This window comes from Triticum aestivum, chromosome 6D, assembly GCF_018294505.1.
Source record: "Triticum aestivum cultivar Chinese Spring chromosome 6D, IWGSC CS RefSeq v2.1, whole genome shotgun sequence".
Lineage (NCBI taxonomy): Eukaryota > Viridiplantae > Streptophyta > Magnoliopsida > Poales > Poaceae > Triticum > Triticum aestivum.
This window is the reverse complement of record NC_057811.1, coordinates 188,556,879-188,560,651: the sequence shown is the minus strand read 5'-3', so window position 1 is coordinate 188,560,651 and position 3,773 is coordinate 188,556,879.

Here is a 3,773-nt window from a genome sequence, read left to right as displayed (position 1 = left end):
GAGGTAGAATGTATGGGACAAAGCAAAGTAATTGCCATGAATAACATTACTTACACATAACTCCTGGACAAACACCTGCAACTGGCATTTTCCTTCATCTTCAGTATAATATTTCCATGATGGGAAGATACGCACATAGGATTTAATAACATCAAATGCGATAGATGCTAAACTATGAATGGATGGTTGTGTTTCCTCCACAGGAATAGGTGTACTAACCAGTGGAGTTGGGGTTCGCCGTGGTAGTACTGGTGCTTTGGGCACTGGAGCTTCCTTACTAACTGCTCTTGTCTGGGAGCTCTGTGGTGGAGATGGTGATGTGTCAACAGGACCTGGGTTACTATCTGCTGGGGTTGGGGTTAGATTGGGTGAAGCTGGTTCTCTACCCATCGCAGTAGGGGTAAAATCTGCGAGAGTCTGGGTTATCTGTGGTAGGGCTGGTTCTCGTGCATGTACAACCGGGGTGCTATCTCCACCAAGAGGTAGCACTGTTTTATTTGAATACCACATTTTTACTCCGCTAGATATTGCCATCACCCGCTCCAATTCAAATGGCTGATAAACAGGAAACATAGTTGAATGTACAGACATTGTATGAGAGACAAATGCAATAGATAGTGGAAAAAAGAGGGCATGAAATAGTTGACATGTATATTGTTTAACTAAAACGGATAGCAGGACATAATTTCACATATATGATGTCTATCTAAACTGGATAGCATAGCATAACATAATTCAAAGATATGATGACTAACTAAACAGGATCGCATGACATAATTCACATACATGTTATCTGAGTAATTAGGATCGCATGATTTAATTCACATATGTGATTTATATGGTAAGCAGAGGGCGTGCGCATATGATGTCTGAACTAAGAACATGGTGTTGAATATTGTGTGTCTGATGTCTAAACTATGCAATGCAAGACACCATGTGCATGATATGAGCAGTATAACCGTGCCAAGTTAGAGTATACACCTCGGTGGGGGAATAGGACTGGTCATTTGTCTCTGAATCCATCTTTGAGGAGCTATCGGGACCCAGCAAGATATTTGCTTCGACAGGTAGCACTGTCTGCTCTGAAGGCCTTGTTTTCACTCTAGATTTTTCCATCACCCACTCAAATGGCTGATTCACAGGAAGAGTAGTTTAATGTACAAACATTGTCGACAAATGGAAATGTAATGAATAAAAGGATGGGCAAGATATCATTCAAATATATGATGCCTGGTTAAACAGGATGGCATTGCACATTTCACATATATTATGGCTGGCTAAAAGACATGAGACTGCATAATTACCATATATGATATTGAAACTAAACAGGTGGCATTACAGGACATGTCTAAACTAAGCAAATGACATATATGATGTCAAAAGTAGGCACCGCAAGGCAACATATGAATGACATGACTAACATCATCATGCCAAGTTAGAGCAAACACCTTGGGGGGTAAATAGGAGTGGTCAGCTGCGTCTGAATCCGCCTCAGAACAGATATCTTCCTCTGGATTACAATCTGCAGAGGGGGGGGGGAGGGTTTGTCATTGAACCCATCATGGAGCGATGTCTGCATGACATTGTATTGTCACGCAAAACTCTTATCTTTTTCTCTACATGTTCAACATGACTGTGTACAATATCTGACATGCATACAAAAAATATAGTAAGATTATGTAAGGAGAGCATGCAGAAATCTATAGTAATGGTAACAACGAGTGGATGGATCCAAAAATAATGATAGCAGGCTGATGATTGCTTTCATTTAGTAAAAAATAGATGATGATTGCTTTACAATTTGTTTACCACCCAAGATGAACAACATAGGCATACACTAGGTGAACCGGATATTAGACAGAGATACTATTCATTGCTGCCTCGATATGTGCCCGCCACTAATTTAGAACTCAAGTTTGAACATCAATTTGGACCTGACTTGGAGTCTAAGAGGTGAACAGTACAATAAAGTAGAAGGTAATATTAAGCAATGCATGACATAAGCAGAAACAAAAGAGTGCGACCTCTCTTTTGGACCCGTGTACTCCTCGGGTTCATTTGCTGAGTCGATGATGGTGATGCCATTGCGGTGGGTGCCGGCGGCAGGGAAGGAGATCTGAGGCGGCGAAAGATGGTCAGGAGTCGTGATGTCTGGTTTGGTGGATGCTTCTGTCGATGGAGCAGCTCAGGTGAGGTGGACGACGTCGTGGCAGGAGCAGGACAAAACACACAAAGTTTTCTTCGACACCTACATGTAACTGAAGTAATTCTGTAAGGGCTCATTTGGCTTGCATGATTCTAAGAACGCAGGGATAGGAGGAAAAACACCAGAATAAGATAGGAATGCACATGGGAAATGGAGCATTTGTAAACACAGGATTTCTATCAACTTGGATGTTTGGTTCAGAGGAATTGGAGGAGCAGAGGAATGCAAAGAACCATGGCCAAAATAAAGTGAAACCGTATGAAAATGTGTACAGTTAGAATGTTATTCTGCCACTAATGCACGTGGTCTTGTTTTCATGCATAGGATTTTGAAAAGTCAGTCCAGGTGGATGTTTTGCTCCATTCCTTTCAACAAAATGCAAGAATAATTGAAAAGTAGAGTGCCATAGGAAATTTTCATATTGCTATGATTTTCCGTTGAACCAAAATAGCCCTAATGGATCGACATGAATGTAGAGTAATAAGTGATGCGACAAGTGTACAACCTCTTTGCCGTAGCCGTGTCGACCTCAGCATCATTGGGTTGGTCGCTGAAGAAGTTGAGGCAGAGGTGGCTGTCGGAGGTGTGAAGGAAGATCTGACGAATCTGTAGACGGCGTCCAGGGCACTACTCTGTTGTGATGGATCATTCCATCGTTGGAGCAGCTCTGGTGAGCCGTAAGACGTCGAGGCTTAAGCAGCACAAGCCAAACAACCTTAATCTCAAGTGGGATTCTAATAGCATCTCGTATAGATGATGTAAAATACATTACCAAAAAGTGACAGATGTAAGAATTTACATCACCAAAAACCACCTGACACAACAGATGAGGTAAAACTATGACTCTGAACTTAACTAAAACTGAAACTTACTGTTGGAATCTAAATGTTACTGTCGAAACTGAACGCAATGTAGCAGAGAGGCACTTCACATGTTAGTTTAGGGAGGCCTGCAGTTCATCTTCAACTGCACCCCCCTAAGCCGCTAGCCACCACGGCCCGAACCGCCGGCCCACCGCCGCCTCGCTACCCGAAACAACTACACTCCCACCAACGGTTTGCCGCTGCCCCGGCCAGCACCTCGTGAGGCCCCCCCCCCCCATCCCCCCCCCCCCCCCCGTGCTAACTTTTTTCTCCGGCGATGCCCGACGCCACCGCCCCACCACCGCGCCCCCCACCGTCAGGGTGACCCACCGCCCCCACCCTGAACCCTAAGATAGATAGTGGCGGGTACTCTCCGGTCGAACCCCCACCCCCTGAAAATCGACTGACCCAAAGTCGATTCAGTCGACTGAAGTGTAGCTAAATCGGAGCAGAGCAGCAGCATGAGCGAGGGGGAGAGCAGCAGCAGTAGCGCGAGGGAGCGAGAGCCGGAGCAACAGCAGCAGCGCGAGCGAGCGAGAGCCGGAGCAGCAGCAGATCCAGCTGGTATGGACGCCGCAGCCGAAGGGGCCTCGGACTGGGGGAGAGCCGTCATGGAGATGTCGCCCGCAGCGCCGACTTCGAGGTAGCCGCTCCATGGGGGTGCGGGATGGAGCACCGTTGGCGCCGGGAGGTCGAGTTAAGCA